Source organism: Oryctolagus cuniculus, chromosome 20 (assembly GCF_051225735.1).
Source record: "Oryctolagus cuniculus isolate XC-2025 breed Fujian yellow rabbit chromosome 20, ASM5122573v1, whole genome shotgun sequence".
NCBI classification, from domain to species: domain Eukaryota; kingdom Metazoa; phylum Chordata; class Mammalia; order Lagomorpha; family Leporidae; genus Oryctolagus; species Oryctolagus cuniculus.
Genome location: NC_142886.1, coordinates 39,820,579 through 39,838,248, shown reverse-complemented (window position 1 = coordinate 39,838,248; position 17,670 = coordinate 39,820,579). Strand labels below are relative to the sequence as shown.

The 17,670-nt window shown below is 44.4% G+C and overlaps 1 protein-coding gene across 24 annotated transcripts in view; it reads left to right on the top strand.

Annotated features, from left to right (window-relative positions):
• Positions 1–17,670, top strand: part of FOXN3 (forkhead box N3) — a 457,141-nt gene that overhangs the window by 3,116 nt on the left and 436,355 nt on the right. The window lies entirely within an intron of this gene.

The following is a 17,670-nucleotide window of genomic DNA, read 5'->3' as shown; positions in this document are numbered from 1 at the left end:
TTCATAACTGTATTTTTATTGAAAATATTCGTGCTAAAAGCCTTAAAGCCAGGATGAGCACTCGTGCTTACTTGGCATTTTGCTACCCCTGAGTTGTGCCCGGGGAAGGCTTAATGAGCAGGGACCCGGGCACTTTGTTGTGGGATCCAGCTGATTTGTAGAGCTACTGTGGGAACCCGACTCTGTGGGGCCTTCACGATGGGCCTGGGACTGTGGCTGGAGAGTGCTTGGGCAGGGGCTCCTGGGGCCTTTCTGTTAGAAGAGGGTTCAAAGTTGAGCTGCAGCATTTGAACTTCAGCAAGTGTGGTGTTTTGGAATGGTGCCCTGGGGCTGGGATGGAGACTGGGGCTTTAGGAGAGAAACCCGTTCTCAGTGGCTGAGCAGGGAGAAGAAAGATGTCCACGTGCAAATAAGCAGTGCTTCAAAACTGCAGTCATTAGCGTTTGCTTGACTTAGAAAAGTTTCCTCTTGTGGGTGGGGAAGAGGTTTTTTTTTTTTTGTTTTTGTTTTGTTTTTTTTTTTTTTTTTTGGCAGGCAGATTTAAACAGTGAGACAGAAAGAGAGAAAGGTCTTCCTTCCGTTGGTTCACTCCCCAAATGGCCACTTCGGCCGGTGCCCTGCGCCAATCCGGAGCCAGGAGCCAGGTGCTTCCCCTGGTCTCCCACGCGGGTGCAGGGCCCAAGCACTTGGGCCATCCTCCACTGCCTTCCCGGGGCCACAGCAGAGAGCTGGACTGGAAGAGGGGCAACCAGGACTGACTGGACTAGAACCTGGGGTGCCGGCGCCGCAGGCAGAGGATTAGCCAAGTGAGCAGTGGCAGAGGGCTTTTGTTTTTAAGACAGTTGAAAGGGCCCCCAAGTCAAAGCTGCAGATATTTCCAGTATCTTGTTCATGATTTCCCTGAGGAGTATAAAAAAAGGAGCCAAGTTGGAGATTCTATCCCACCCCACCCTATTCATTTGGCTAACGGGGGGGGGGGGGGGGGGGAGTGTGGGGGGACCTCTCCTGAGTTTTGGCTTTGAGGGTTAACTTTGAGCCTTGTACGTATAAGGCAAGTGCATTGACTGTGATTTTCCAATTTTTCAATGACAGTCATCAAATTTTAATTCCTTGATATTCACTTAAAAATATCTCCCTTCCAATCAAGGTAATTTATGGCAGTCTTGCTTTATCTTAATTGAAAATGGTCTGTTTTGAAACTTACTCAATTAACAGTTTGATCTTTTTGAGGAGCAGCAAATTCCTTTGTTTTCATCAATGGATTAATTGCACGGGGGAAGGGAGAAGCAGAAGGAGTTCCATCTATATATTAATGTTTATTTAATATCCTGCCTTCACGTCATAGGAAGCAGAGGCCTTAGAAGCCGTATACCAGAGATTGGCTGATTTCACCTTTATTTCATGATCGCATGTTGTCACATTCTTGACTGATTTGGGATTTGGTGAAGGAGGTTAAGTTTCATGGCACAACTGGTCTCTTTTCGCAAAGGATTTCCTGTAGGGAGCTTTCTTATCTGCAAGTGTGTTCATTGGCAGGAAACATGTCAGTTGCTTGTTTTTACAAACTGAAGGAAATGAATGGGATTTGTTGGTTTCTACAATCTACCTTCATTCTCCATTGTCTGTCCAATAGTTTGCGCAGAACCCTTCATTCCTAAAGGGACTTGCACTCTAAGTCTTTGGTATTCCTGTCCAGTTGCTTTTGACTTGGGGATTACAAAAATTGATCATTACACTGTTATGTACAACTTGTTTTACCAATATAAATGAAGAAGCTGTTTAATAAAATTCCAGGTCATTTTCAGTTGTCAGGTAGTTACATATTCACTGAACCTGATGTTTTTTGATGATTGTGCCTAATGTCTAATATTTGTTCCAAAATGCCAACCCACTACCAGTCTTGATTTTGGATTAGTGTGGCGGGGTAAAGAGAAAGGCAGTTTGCTTCTTCTCTTGGCTTCTAGGAAGAAGAGCCAGAAAGGATACATGTCAGGGGTCTGCCAGCGCTGGGGGTGGGCAGGCTAGAGGCATGAAAGCCAGGTCAGAGTATATAGGAGAAAACCAAATCTTAATTTTGAAAGGGTTTCCTGTGTGAAATTCTGGATATATTTTGTCTATTGAAAATAAGTGTATTGGATTGTTCTGATTCATGGATGCTTCAAATTCTGCAGGAGGGAAGAAGGGCGAACTTCTTTACAGGAAACTAAGCACCTGAATCCCCTTTCCAGGAAGTCCCCTGGGGAGAGGGCCCAGCAGTGCCAGGCAAGGGGACCACTTATTACAATGGCTTTTCCATGTTTTTGTAGACATCATTTTGTTTTATGTTTAGCAGCAAATGAAATCTCCTGCAAGAACTTGCTCAATGAGCCAGATGACAGCAGAGCTGCTCTAGGGGACCCAGGAGCTAGGAGCCTGGAGCCCGTGGGCTTCCCCTGGGTTGTTCCTGGGGCACACCCTAGAACCCTGACTCTCCTGTGAACACAGTCTGAAAACCACTGCTATAAAAGTGCCCGAAATATTCTCTAAACAAGGCCCAAGCGAATTGTTTGCAGAGTCTGAGACCTCCTTAGGAGAAAACTTTTGCCCTGACAATTTAACACAATGCTTGTGAACAGCAGGGCAGGAAAAAGACAGCAGTTAGGTGTGTAATGCGACATACACTCTGAAGCTAGCATGCCTGTAGAAAAAATTACGGCCAGTCACAGGTATGCAGATCTCTGGACCAGTCTGTAGTGAGAGAAATGGAAAGGGTGCTGTTGGGGCTTACTTACCCACTAGGGTTTCCTTACTTCTAAGTCACGGGATCAGCATGTGGAGATGTCTGGGATTAACTGGTTGCAGTCTGACTGGAATGCATGGTTATATTCCATTATCACCTCGGGATCTGTTCTATCACTGTTATTCTATTAATGGGTGAAGATAATTTCATATTAAGTGTCATTCATGAAATGAAAGTTTGCCAAGCTCTATAAATCTGCTTGGCAGACTTAGTGTTTTGAGTGTTGAGTGAAATGATAACACACAGATGATATTTGGATATCATCAAATATATTCACATCATCTTCTCTATTATGAAATTGCACTGAAATGATGGGATTGCGAGCAGGCTCAGTTCCCCCCTCCACATCGCAGCAGGTACCAGGATTAAGGATTTCCAGGGGGGCAGACAGAGGAATCCCCTTCAGTGTCACTCTGGATTTTCACAACTACTTGATTTACATGTGCTTGGGTGCACAGATAAGGAGGAACCAGCAGAGACTTCTGCCTAACTGTGTGTGGTAGAATTGTGTGTCTTAGGGCCATAGCCAGTCTCCGTGCCTTGTTTTTTGGAGGCTGCACAGTTGGGGAATCTGTTCAGGTAAAAAGGACAGACGCTTTTCGGCATTCTCCCTATTGCTTCCATTATGTTTGTCTTGTTTCTGCTGCCTGCACAGGGTTACAGATGGCAACCCAGGAACCGGTGTTCCAGAAGGCCACAGGTCTTCCAAGAATTTGTGCTGGACATATCTGACACACACACAGACAAGGGCACTTGAAACAGTTCCACAAAAAATGGAATTAACAAACAAGTGTATGTTTTGAAATGCGTGTGTAGATTTTTTGTATTAGGCATTTTTTATGAAGTCTTTGAGGAACCCTTGTATACAAAATTTTTTGCACCAAATACACTTTTTTAAATTCCATTTTATATAACCTTTAAAAATATTCTTATATAAACTAATATAAGCACAAAATAGTTGGCCATGGTAGTGGGTGACAACGATTGGGGGTAACTTGTATTTACTGAACTGTGTTGAAGGAAGCTTTTCACATTTTGACTGCTTGAGTGATCTCATTTTCTACCAACCTGGATTTCAAAGAAGAGCTGATGTGTACAGCCAGAGGCAACCAAGGCAGCTATTCCAAATCACATTCATGACAGAGGACGTGCTTCTTTGGGTAGATACTAGACTCTCCTGTTTGAACTCAAGTGTGGGCACATCACCAGGATGTTTCTTAAGTTGCAAATGGAGAACTTCTCCAAATGTTACCCACTCTGGGTCCAGCATCTTTGCGAATACTGCTTCCATGAGACTCAGAATAGCAAGTGCCCTGGAGAGGAGGTTGCAGCGTACCAGACGAGGTTAGACTTCGCATAACCTCAGAGATCTCTGCACTCTGAAAACTATCTGAGTCAGCAAACTTAATACTGTTGCAGCCTTAAAAATGAAACCAATTCTGATTGGCTTTCTAAATCTGTGACTTCCGTATCCTCAGAGTCAAAGAACAGCAGACTGAAGGTGTTCGGAAAAAAAAAAATGTGCTCTAAACATGTGCAGACTGTTTTTTCCTTGTCATTTTTCTCTTAACAACAGAGTTTAATGGCTATTTACATAGGATTTACATTGTATTGGGAATTACAAGGGATCTACATAGGATTTAGAGTGTATGTATGGATATGCATTGGATATATGCTGATTGATATGCCATTTTATAGGGCAGACTTCAACATCCGGGAATTTTGGTCTCCTTGGTAGTTTCTGGAACCAGTTGTCTGTAAATACTGAGCAACAACTGCACTGTATGACTAGTTGGTACATGTCTAAATGAAGATATTCGTATTGTGTCGTGTGACTAGACAGCGTTTAGCATGGTCTCTTGAAAAGGAAATAAATTGCAGTGGTTAGTGATATAGGAAAAGAGGCTGTTGCTTGTCAGATACTGGTCTCTAAATTATATGGCTCTTACTATAACATAGTGTTAATGCAATAATAATGCAGTGATAACTAACGGTAATGTGCACTGGTGTCCCATTCTACAGATGAAGAAAATAAGGCACTTGCTTTCCTGAGGGCCACACCCTCTCAGGTGGCTGACTAATTCTTGCTTTCAAGTCCCCTGACCCCAAATTCCAGGTGTTTCCCCCTGCACTCACAACAGTGCTGCTCACCAGTGCAGGGTGATTGGCTTCCACTCCCACACCTGAAGTGGGACCACCCCCCAGGGAGATCTGCAGGTGGGCTGGGGAGTATTGGTCATGATTCTGACCAGAAATGGGATTTTTTTTTTTTTTTTTTTTGGGACAGGCAGAGTGGACAGTGAGAGAGAGAGACAGAGAGAAAGGTCTTCCTTTGCCGTTGGTTCACCCTCCAATGGCCGCCGTGGCCGGCGTGCTGCAGCTGGCGCACCGCGCTGATCCGATGGCAGGAGCCAGGTACTTATCCTGGTCTCCCATGGGGTGCAGGGCCCAAGGACTTGGGCCATCCTCCACTGCACTCCCTGGCCACAGCAGAGAGCTGGCCTGGAAGAGGGGCAACCGGGACAGACTCCGGCGCCCCGACTGGGACTAGAACCCGGTGTGCCAGTGCCGCAAGGCGGAGGATTAGCCTAGTGAGCCACGGGGCCGGCCCAGAAATGGGATTCTGCTCCTCAACCTTCTGTGTTCCCAGTCTGACCAGGACTTTTAGGTTCCTTGTCATTGACTATTTTCCTTAAATCATCTCCATCTTTCAGATTTCCCTCCATCTTCTCCGAGTTCATTCATATACCTGACAAATGAAAGGTCCTAATCACAGGATAAGATTTTCATGAATTATCAGAATATTCAGCTCTAACTGTTGGTGGCAGATTTCCTAGACAACATTCACTTTTATAATCGGTGTGAATTGCTCCACAACTCGGGTGCAAATACAGTGACATTTCCTTGATTTTTCTCAGAATAAAAAATAGCTGGTTTAAGTCATCAGATTTGCAGGATGCCCTGTCTCTCTCTTAAAAAAAAAAAAAAAAGATTTATTTATTTATTTGAAAGTTAGAAAGAAACAGACAGAGATCTTCCATCCACTGGTTCACTCCCCGAGTGGCTGCAATGGCCAGGGCTGAGCCAGGCTGAAGGCCTGGGTCACGTGAGTGCAGAGGCCCAAGCACTTGGGCCATCCTCTGCTGCTATCCCAAGGAGCAATAGCAGGGAGCTGGATTGGAACAGCTGGGACTTGAACCAGTGCCCATGTAGGAGGCCGGCATCACAGGCGGTGGCTTTACCTGCTGCGCTACAACGCCAGCCCCCAGTATCTTTTCCTTGCCCAACCCCTGCTCCTAGGTCATGCAAATCCACAGGTTTTATAGAGATCAAGCTTAAAGGAGGGCAGTTTTCTTCCTCGGCGAAGCAGGCAGTTTTTGCCCCAGTGTAGGAGAAGGTTGCAAGTTAGGCCGTCAGCTGAGGATCCTGCTATGCCTGGTCTCTGCGTGACCAGTTTGAACTCGCAGAGGAACAGATGTAGACATCTTCAGGGAAGCATATGCCTGGTATTTTCTAATCCTCTTGAAGTGTTCAGGTGAATGATCAGAACCTGATGGAACTAATTCCAATTTCACAGGTGTGATTTCACATGTATGAAATCTTTATAAAGAATCAATTAAGGGAAGTGCTAAAGACATATATGTGCAAATTTGGGGAAATTATTCACTCATGCAAGGTATAGTTATTAAGCATCTCTTGCATACCAGGAACTATGCCTTGTGGTAGGGTAAAGTGTACCTATCTGGCGTCTTCCCTGAAAATATCCCCAAATGTAGCTCTTTGGAAGTTGATATTCTAAGCTGAAGCTGATAAAGATGGATTCAAGTGAGAGCCTCCTCCCTGAACTCCTTCCTGGAGGTGCCAGGCCTTTTGTTTGCAGCAGACTGTGTGAGCAAGATTTAGAGGTAGGTCACTGGCTTGGGGCATGGCCCAGGAAGGCACCAGTAGGGGCAGGTGTGGGAGACAAGGAAGAGAAGGCAGCTGGGACAGTTGTTCCTTCCTTATGGTGGTTTACATCCTGATAAACTGCAATGTAATCTTAGTTCAAAAATGCATTGAGGGGACTGGCACTGTGGCGCCCCGGGTTAATGCCCTGGCCCCAAGTGCTGGCATCCCATATGGGCGCTGGTTTGAGACCTGGCTCTTCCACTTCCTATCCAGCTCTCTGCTATGGCCTGGGAAAGCAGTAAAAGATGGCCCAAGGCCTTGGACCCCTGTACCCGCATGGGAGACCTGAAAGAAGCTCCTGGCTTCTGGCTTCGGATCAGCGTAGCTCCAGCCATTGTGACCAATTGGGGAGTGAACCATCAGATGGAGGATCTCTCTCTCTCTCTCTCTCTGTCTCTCCTCTGTCTGTGTAACTCTGACTTTCAAATAAAAATAAATAAATCTTTTTTTTTTTTTAAAGGCATTGAACCCACCTAACCTAGTGAGCATCCTAGCTCTGCAACACAGGACAATTCAGGGCCCCGGTGGTGTCTCTGTGTGACCACAGAGTGACAGGAACTGCACTCACTGCTGCCCGCTGCCACCACCCAACACCGCAGACAGGATTGGGCCAACTAGTGCCAGCCCCAGAAAATTCAAATTCAAATTTTGAAGTAGGATTTCTACTGGATGCCGTGGCTTTTGCATCATTATGAAGTAGGAAACTTGCAAATTGAGCCATCCTAAGGCAGGGTAGGACTATGGCGAATCCACAGCGGGGTGGGCTCCGGCCCCGTGGGCTGTCCTGAGAGCCTGCCAGGACCACTTCTGCTTCCTGGGGGACACCCATCCCAGCACAGGAGGTCTGCAAACTGGCACAACAGGTTTGGGCTGCTAGAGTGTGCTCAGGACTTCTGGGCCCCATGGGCAGCTGAGTGCCCTGAGCAAGTGGGGCCTGAGAGCCATGTGGCTGGAGCACCGGCATTTTCTGTGTCCCTAGGCGCCTCCCGGGGTCTTGGAGCTGGAGATATATATTTTTGTTGTTGTTGTTGTTGTTTTTGACAGGCAGAGTGGACATGAGAGAGAGAGACAGAGAGAAAGGTCTTCCTTTGCCGTTGGTTCACCCTCCAATGGCTGCCAAGGCCGGCGCACTGCGGCCAGCGCACCGCGCTGATCCGAAGGCAGGAGCCAGGTGTTTCTCCTGGTCTCCCATGGGGTGCAGGGCCCAAGCACTTGGGCCATCCTCCACTGCACTCCTCAGCCATAGCAGAGAGCTGGCCTGGAAGAGGGGCAACCAGGAAAGTATCCGGTGCCCCGACCGGGACTAGAACCCGGTGTGCCAGCGCCGCAAGGTGGAGGATTAGCCTAGTGAGCCGCGGCGCCGGCCAGAGCTGGAGATATATTAAAGGAATCACGTTTGAAGCAGTCCTTTGGACACAAATGAATGAAGATGCCTGCAGAGCAGTGTCTTTTCCGTCAAAAACAGTGGCAACAAGACGAGTGGCCTGAATGCTGGGTCTTAAGTGTCCGTCAGGACGCTGGTTCTCTGGTTTTGCTCTATTGTAACCAGCATTCTTGTTTCCCGGGTTGGAAAACTTGGACACCATTTGTTTGCCTTCTCACGCGTCAAATGGATCGCCGGGCTCTTCGCTGCGTCCCTTGCTACACACCTTGTCTTCGTCTGGTCTTGCGTTCTGGCGCCGCCCTCTAAGAATGCTGCCCCTAACCAGAGGGAGCTCCAGGAGGGGCCCCCTCTGTGCGGGCTCCTTCCTTCTTCTGCACCGCTGACTTCTGTCCCTCAACCGCCCTGGAAGTCTGGCTTTGGATGGAGACTTATGTTTTCAAACCCTGTCTCTACTACTCATATAGCTGTGTGGCCCTAAGTGTATCCTAGCCTAAGACTCAGTAAAATGGAAAAAAAACAACTCAGTAATGTGGAAATCCTGGAAGGGTTGTTGCGAAGGTTAAATCACAGAGTCCCTGAAAAGCGCTTGGCACAGACGCTGTCACGTCATCACAATCGAAATGATGGCAGCTGGTTTGTTTTTGTTTTTGTTTTTGTTTTGGTTAATGTTGATGGAACCAACTTACAAGTCTGACCTCCTCTACCTAACTTCCAAGTTCTTTTGTAATTCAACCCTGCTCATTACTGTTCAGGGAATGTCGCAGCATCTGCTCAGGGTTTATTCAGCTCTGAACTTTTCTAGATCCTTCCGGCTCCCATGCCTCTGTGCATATTGCTGCCTGGACACAACCTACTTCTTTCTTTGTGTTGTTGAGCTGCTGCTTTTGTGTGCGTAAAACTCCGAAGTCCAGAGAACATGCAGTTTGCTCATTTTGTCTATAACACACACCCATTGATTATCAAGAGAAAGAAGAGTAACTTTAAAAAAAAAAAAGTGTTTTATATATTTGAAAGGCAGAGAGTCAGAGAAAGTGAAGTCCTGTTCACTTGTTTACTCCCCAAGTGCCAACAATAGCCAGGGCTGGGCCAGGCTCAAGTCAGGAGCCAGGAACTCAACCTGGGTCTCCCATGTGGCTGGCAGGGAGCCATCACCTGTTGCCTCCCAAGGCGGGCATTAGCAGGAAGCTGGAATCAAGGGGAGCTGGAAGTCCAGCCCAGGCACTCTGATGGGGGTTGCAGGCATTCTAAGTGGAGTCTAATAACTTTTTTATTTAAAGATTTAATTTATTTACTTGAAAAAGAGTTACAGAGAGAGGTAGAGCCAAAAAGAGAGGTCTTCCATCTGCTGGTTCGCTCTCCCAAATGACCACAAGGGCCAGAGCTGAGCTAATCTGAAGCCAGGAGCTTCTTCCAAGTCTCCCACGTGGGTACAGAGGCCCAAGGACTTGGGTCATCTTCTACTGCTTTCCCAGGCCATAGCAGAGAGCTGAATCAGAAGTGAAGCAGCTGGGACTTGAACCAGTGCCCATATGGGATGCTGGCGCTGCAGGCTGGGATTTTAACCTGCTGTGCCACAGCACTGGCCCCCTCTAATAACTTTTGATCACACCCATTTCAAAACCCAGTTGGATCTGATAATCCAAGCCGTACGTTAGGATAATTCTTGGGCATCCTAGGAAAATCACGTCCATTCTCTGATGTTCTTCACCTCCCTCCATCCCTAGTTGTTGCCTGCACTGGTGTGTGTAGGGGGTGAGCATCAAGCTTACTTTCCCTTTTGTTTCTCGTGGAGGCAGAGTAAACTCAAGGACCTATGGCATGGGGCCGGTGCTGTGGCGCACTAGGTTAATCCTCTGCCTGTGGTGCCGGCATCCCATATGGGTGCCGGTTCTAGTCCCGGTTCTCCTCTTCCAGTCCAGCTTTCTGCTGTTGCCCGGGACGGCAGTGGAGGATGGCCCAAGTGCTTGGGCCCCTGCACCCACATGGGAGACCAGGAGGAGGCACCTGGCTCCTGGCTTTGGATCGGTGCAGCTCTGGCTGTTGCGGCCACTTGGGGAGTGAACCAACAGAAGGAATACTTCTCTCTCTGTCTCTCTCTGTCTGTAACTCTGCCTGTCAAATAAGTAAATGAAATCTTTAAAATAAATAAATAAATGAGGACCTATGGCACGATAGCCTCTGCTGTTGGGAGCTAGCTCTCTTCCCTGCGGGCTGCTACGGGTTCAGCTATATCAGCAAGGAAGTCCATGATTTTATAAGGTGTGGTCTCTAGTTCAGTGGTTTTCAGAGACACCCACTAAGATATAGATACGTTGTAGATCAGAGTCTAGTTAGTGTATACATTTGTATAAACATGGCTAGAAGAAACAGAAGTGTTCACAAAGTGACATAGATAGTTGAAACAAGGTTTACAAGATGGCATTCTTGCTGTACTTGATCACTCTGATCCAGTCTGTTCTGTTTTACTTACCCATTGGGAAGCAGTAAGTGACCCAGTTTGCAAAACTAGTTAGTCCGGGCATTGTCTTGACTTTGTCACAAGGCTGGGTGACACTTTGTAGACTCCGCCCCACCTCCGTGTCCCCTGGCAGCAAGCAGAGCATTAGCCACACCCTCTTTTAAGCCCACTATCTTGTGTCTTTATGTGGGGACCCCTCCTCTTGCTGCAGCAGATCCTGAGGCAAGCTCACCGCTCCTCAGCATCTTAATGCTTTTTGTTCACCAACAGTGAGTAAGGGGGGCTGGCGCTGTGGTGTAGCATCTCCCCTTGCAGTGCAGCATCCCATATGGGCGCCGCCAGGATCGGCACAGCTCCAGCTGTTGTAGCCATTTGGGGAGTGAACCAGCATGTGGAAGACCTCTCTCTCTCTCTCTCTCTCTCTCTCTCTCTCTCTCTCTCTCTCTCCTTCTCTATGTAACTCTGACTTTCAAATAAATAAATAAATCTTAAAAAAAAAATAGTGACTAAGGGTCTCTGTTTTCGTGGTCTTACTGACATTTATTTAATATTCCTAGATTGGGATGGGTGTTTGTTTAGTAGCGACACCCACCTCCCAAGGTGGATTGTGGGTAGGAGTGAGTCCTGGCTTCTCTGCTCCTGTTGATACGCACCTGGAGGGGCAGCAGGGGATGATGGCTCCCGTACAAATGAAACAGCCACAAAAAATAAGTAAATAGGATTGTCACATTAGAAATTGTGCCGACTTAGTAAGTGTGAAATAATCTCATTGTCATTTTCATTTTCTTGGTTATTAATGAAATTGAGCATCTCTTCATATGTTTACTGTAAAATGCATGTTTGTCTTGAATCCATCCACAATTTTTTTTGTTTGCTTGTAGTGTGAGGTATATACACTATTTTATTTGTATTCTGATTTATTATTTACTTGAGAAGCAGAGAGACAAAGACAGAAAGCTCCAGTCCACTGGTCTACTCCCCAAATGCCCGTAACATCCTGTTTGGTGGGGGGAGGCCAAACCAAGCAGCCAAGAACTCAGTCCAGGTTTTCCACGTGAATGACAGGAACCTAACCACTCAAGCCATCAGTGTCACATTTCAGTATCTGCATTAGCAGGAAGCTGGAGTCAGGAGCTAGACCTGGGGAGTCAAACACAGGTTTTCTCATACTGGACACAGGTATCCTATCTGGTGTCTTAACAACTAGACTAAACTACCCACCCCTACAATTTTATTTTTTATACTATGTACACATACACCCTTGTATACACACCATCTATAATATGTATTATAGATATGTCAACATGCATATGAAAGTTTATGCAATCAGACATAGTGCTGGCACAGACTTTCATTATACACAGTTTTACTGAACATGTGCTGGACATATACCTAAAAATTAATTGCTATATCAAAAGTTGTACATATATTTTAAAAAATGAAATTGATCTTACATATTGGTTGTGTCACGAAACTTTAAGTTTCTTATCTATTCTCTTACGTTATTGTAAATTCTTTCCATTTTTTTCCCACAGCCATATCATTTATAAATGACAATCATGTTTCTTTGCAATCCTTATCTTCATTATTTCTTTTCCTTTCCATACTAAGCTGTATAGACCCTTCGGTAGATCCTGCAGAGGGCCAGTGATGGTGGGTCCCTGGACCTTCTTTATGACCCCCTCAAATACAGACTTGCCAGAGATGTCACACAGAAGCTTCCTATCCAGTTCATGAAGTTCTTTTCAATTTCTCATGTTCTCCAAGTTACGTTCTAAATTATGGATGGGTGTTAAATTATAAAAAATATTTGTCTATATTACTAGAATAAATCAACTTTGATGATATTTCCTTTTGTATCTATTACCAACTGTGCTTTAAGAGTAGTAGAGTTTTTATAAGTAGTTAAGCCACTGATTGAGTCACATACATCCCATATTGGAGGCGGGGTTTGAGTCTCAGCTCTGCTTCCAACTCCAGCTTCCGGCTAATGCAGATCCTGGGGGCAACAGCAATCATTCAGTTGAGTCCTGCCACTCACGTGGAAGAATGATTGGAGTTCCTGGCTCCTGGCTCCCAGGCCTGGCTGTTGTGGGCATTTGGAGAGTAAACAAGAAAAAGCTAATTGTCTCTGAAGTATTTTTTAAAAATAATTCTTACCTCCATGTCCATGTGTAAGAGGTCCTATAAATCTCTTTTGTTATCAAAGTTTGGTATCAGTGGTTTCTTGTCCTTATAAAATAGAGAGTCCTCTTTTCCTATTGCTAGGAATAGTTTTATGTAAGATCAGCATTGCGTAATCCTCCAAATGTGTGGTAGGATCATCTGTTTTTCCTGGACTGGTGTTTTTAATGGGAGATTTGCAAATACTAATTCCTTCTTTTACAGTAAGACAATTTTAATGTTCTCTCTTTTCTTGAATCCATTGTAGTAGTAAATAGATTTGTAAGAATTTGTTTCATTTTAGGGGCTGGTGCTGTGGCGCAGTGGGTTAAATCCCTGGCATCCCATATGGGTGCTGGTTCTAGTCCTACTGCTCCTCTACCGATCCAGCTCTCTGCTATGGCCTGAGAAAGCAGTAAAAGATGGCCCAAGTCCTTGGGCCTCTGCACCCTCGTGGGAGACCTGGAAGAAGGTCCTGGCTCCTGGCTTCAGATTGGCACAGCTCTGGCCATTGCGGCCATCTGGGGAGTGAACCAGCAGATGGAAGACCTCTCTCTGTCTCTACCTCTCTCTGTAACTCTGTCTTTCAAAATAAATAAAATCTTTTTTTTTAAAAAAGAATTTGTTTCATTTTAGTTTTAACATTGGGGCATAGGATTGTAATAGCCTCTTATTGTTTTTAATGTCTGTGCCATCACTATTAGTTTTTCTTTCCAACCTTTACTTTTTATTTGTTTTTAAAGATTTATATTATTTATTTGAAAGGCAGAGTTATAGAGAAAGAAAGAGAAGAGACAGAGAAAGATCTTCCACCTGTTGTTTCAATCCCCAAATGGTCTCAGTGTCTGGGGCTGGACCAGGCAGAGGCCAGGAACCAGGAACTTCCTCTGGGTCTCCCAAGTGAGTACAGGGGCTCAAAGACTCAGTCTGTCCTCTGCTGCTTTAGCATTCCAGAGAGCTGGATTGGAAGTGGAGCAGCCAAGACTTGAACCAGCGCCTATGTGGGATGCCAACATTGCAGGCTGGCTTAACCCATAACAACACGAGCCCCTCCACCTTTACTTTTATGATTGCAAACTTTTTCTTGATCAGTGTCACCAGGATTTTGCTACTGTTACTGGTCTTTATGAAAAACGTATGGTTTCCGTAAGTTTCTATAGTTTCTGTAAGTTTGTCTGTTCAATTTCTACTTGTACCTTCATTCTTTTTACTATTTGGTGTTTATAATTTTCTTATTTTCCTGACTTCCTGATAGCTTAGTTCATTAATTTTGAACTTTTCTAAGTTAGATGTATAAACTGTGCATTTGATTCTGGGTACTGAGTTAGCTCCACCTTGGAAGATTTGCTCTATGGCACTGTCACTGCTGATCTGTTCTAAATAACTCCCCAGTGTAAAATAACCTTTCCTTTGTCCTAGGAGTTATTTAAAAGTGTTTTGTTTCCATTTCCAAACCTATGGTATTTTTTGAATTATCATTTGTTGCATTCATTTACTTTTCATTACTTTAAAATACCCTAAAGGAGCATCTTGGGAAAGAAAAAGTTTGTTTCAGCTTACAGTTTGAGGTTCCAGGAGCAGGTGTCATCTGATGAGACTGGCTGGTGGTTGCAGAGGTCCAATCATGCGGTGGGGCAGGAGACTGAGGCCACACTTGAATTCGAATGATCAAACCTGCGTGAGAACCTCCTCCTGGGGTGGGTGATGCCCCTGATGGTTGCAAGGCCTCCCACTAGCCCCTCCTGGCCACCATATCGGATCAGGTCTCCATCCTTAATTCATCAGCCCTGAACATTCAGACTGCAGAATGTAAATGGTTGTATGAGTTTAGGGGAAGCAAATCCTGCCGCACGCATGATGGTTATTGACTTTTCACCGTGGCATTTTGGTGATAGAAAATAGTCTTTGGTCCTAGAATATAGTCTCAATACCAATCTTTTAACATTAAATTAAGCTTGTTAATAGGATTGTGTAAGTCTTTTCTATCTGTATTGATTCTTTGCTTGATCTCTTTTTTACCGAGAGAGGTTTATTAAAATATCCTGTCAAGATAGATTGTCATTTAAAAATTTATATTTTTAATATATATGTCATTTATATTTTGAAGTTACAGCATTTTGTAATTTTAAAATTATTTAAAAATTATTTTAAAATTATTCTGTTTTTGGATAGTTTAATCTTTTATTTTTATTAAATGGTTCTGGGGCCAGTGCTTTGGTGTAACTGGTAAAGCTGCTGCCTGCAGTGCCAGCATCCCATATGGGTGCTGATTCCATTCCCGGCTGTTCCACTTCCGATCCAGCTCTCTGCTATGGCCTGGGAAAGCAGTAGAAGATGGCCCAAGTCCTTGGGCCCTTGCACATGCATGAAAGACCTGGAAGAAACTCCTGGCTCCTGGCTTCCGATCAGCTCAATTCTGGCTGTTCAGCCATCTGGGAAGTGAACCATTGGATGGAAGATCTCTCTCTGCCTCTGCCTCTGCCTCTGCCTCTCTGTAACTCTGTCTTTCAAATAAATAAATAAATCTTTAAAAAAATTAAATTGTTGTGAAAGTATATTTTATCTGAAGTAAATATAACAGCATTAGACAACAGTGGGACGTGATTCACTTCCCTTTGACTAGTTTTTGTTGATACTTGGTTTTTCATTCTTTGTTTTTTCACGTCATTCGTATCCTAAGATTTAAGATGTTATCTTATGTATGTGTTATGCAGTCTCTAAGCAACATCTTTAAGTGAGGTATGTAATACCTTTGTATCTATGTGATAGCGGGTAAGCTCCAAGTTACTCCTTAATCTTATTTTCCTTTCCATCTTTCCTACCTCTTCTATGATTAGTTTTCTGTCATTTCTTTTTTTCATTTGTATATATTAGTTTTTTATTATTTAATATATTCTGCTCTACTATTCTAGAGGTTTTATACTCCACTGTGATTCTCTTAGTGGTCCTCTAGAAATTTTTGTGTACATAGTTATGAAAGTCCAAAGCTGATCAATACCTTCCCTTCTGTCCCTAGATGCAAGGACCCTAGACCACTTCTGTCACTGTTCCCCCAACTTAGGTGCCATTTCCTCCCAGTGTTTTTGGACCATCTTGTTTTTTTTTTTTTTTTTAATTTGTTTTATTTATTTAAAAGGCAGAGTTAGAAAGAGACAGAGGGAGAGACAGAGGTCTCCCATCTGTTAGTTCACTCCCCAAATGGCCACAGTGGCCAGTGCTGGGCAAGGCCAAAGCCAGGAGCTGGGGGCTTCTTCCAGGTCTTCCATGTGGGTGCAGGGGCCCAGGGACTTTGGCCATCCTCCACTGCTTTCCCAGGCCATAGCAGGGACCTGGGTCAGAAGTGGAGTAACCAGGACTCTACCTGGTGCCCATATGGGATGCCAGCGTTGCAGGTGGTGGCTTAACCTGCTATGCTACAACACCAGCGCCTCCTTATTTTTTTAAATCCCAGAGGTCGGATATTATTTTAAACTGAAAATGTTTGCTCAGATTTACTACATTCTTTGCTTATAATCCCCTCTCCATCACTTCTCTTCTTAGGTCTCGTTTAGTGAGGATATTGATGGGAAAAACTCTTTGAGCTATTCTTCAAGAGAATATGGACATTTTCCATTGAATGTCTATTTCCTTATTCTTAACACAGTCTTGTTAGATGTAAAATGTATTTTTGCTAGGTATAAAATTCTAGTTATTTTCTCTCTGCAGTTTAAAGGTGTTCAATTACTTTCTGGCTTCTGCTGAGCAATCAATGCTACGTGTAATTGCCATTTGTGTGGAAGATATTCTTTCTTCATTAGTGCCTTATGAATATTTAAAAAGATAATCATTGGGGCAGGTGTCGCGGTACAGCAGGTTAGGCCACTGCTTGTTATACCACATCCCATATCAGATGCCAGTTTGAGTCCTGGTTGATTCATGCTTCTGATCCAGCTTCCTGTTAATGCAACGTGGGAGGCAGCAGATGATAGCCTGATAATTTAATCCCTGCCACACAGGTGGGAGACCTGGATGGAGTTCCTGGCTCCTGGCCTCATCCTGGACCTACCTTGGCTGTTACAGGTGTTTGGGAAATGAACCAGGAGATGAAAGATATATCACTGTCTATGTCTTTCTCTACCACTCTGCCTTGTGAATAAATAGATAAATATTTGAAAAATTACTAAATAAAAGATATTCTCTTTGGTATTCTGTAGTTTTTTTTTTTTTTTAAGATTTATTTTTTTGAGAGGCAGAGTTAGAGAGAGAGGGAGAGACAGAGAGAAAGGTCTTCCATCCACTGGTTCACTCCCCAAATGGCCACAACAGCCAGAGCTGGGCTGACCTGAAGCCAGGAGCTCCTTCCAGATCTCTCACATGGGTATAGGGGCCCAAGTACTTGGGCCATCTTCCACTGCTTTCCCAGGCTACCAGCAGGGAGCTGAATCCGAAGAGGAATAGCCGAGACTCAAACTAAAGCCCATATGGGATGCTGGCGCCACAGGTGGAAGCTTAGACTACTAAGCCACAGCTCCTGCCCCTTGAAGTTTTCTTATAAAGCAACTAGATACAAATTTCTTATTATAGATCTATTTTTCTTGGGGGTTTGGGGAGCTTTGTGAGTTTGTGCATTGGCTTTTTCATCATTTCTGAAAAATTCTCAGAATGTTGTCTCTGCTCTGTATTCCTTCTCTTCTAACTCTGGATTTCAGATTGTGAACTGAGTATGCCAGACTTTTTTTTTCTGTCTTTTATGTTTTCACCTCTTTTTCATACAAAGAAGCCTTTAAAAAGCTCATGGGAAACACGTATTATGAAAAAACTATAGGTGGATGTCAAAATTTTTTGACCAAAATTAACTTATCTCTTAATTTCACTTTTCTATGAAATTTTAAAGGTCCTCATATTTTCTCTCTTTATATATACATGTATGTATGCTACAGTCTAGATAATATTTTCAGT